Consider the following 505-nt stretch of genomic DNA (forward strand, 5'->3'; position numbering starts at 1 on the left):
CAGATTAAGAAGAGATGGCAAGAATACACAGAAGAACTGTACAAAAAAGATCTTCATGACCAAGATGATCACGATGGTGTGATCACTCACCTAAAGCCAGACATCCTGGAATGTGAAGTCAAGTGGGCCTTAGAAAGCATCACTATGAACAAAGCTAGTGGAGGTGATGGAATTCCAGTTCAGCTATTTCAAATCCTGGAAGATGATGCTGTGAAAGTGCTGCACTCAATATGCCAGCAGATCTGGAACACTCAGCAGTGGCCACAGGACTGGAAAAGGTCCGTTTTCATTCCAATCCCAAAGAAAGGCAACGCCAAAGAATGCTCAAACTACCGCACAATTGCACTCGTCTCACACGCTAGTAAAGTAATGCTCAAAATTCTCCAAGCCAGGCTTCAGCAATACATGAACCGTGAACTTCCAGATGTTCAAGCTCGTTTTAGAAAAGGTAGAGGAACCAGAGATCAAATTGCCAACATCCGCTGGATCATGGAAAAAGCAAGAG

This window comes from Bison bison, unplaced genomic scaffold (assembly GCF_000754665.1).
Source record: "Bison bison bison isolate TAMUID 2011002044 unplaced genomic scaffold, Bison_UMD1.0 scf7180017864471, whole genome shotgun sequence".
In the NCBI taxonomy this organism is placed as follows: Eukaryota; Metazoa; Chordata; class Mammalia; order Artiodactyla; family Bovidae; genus Bison; species Bison bison.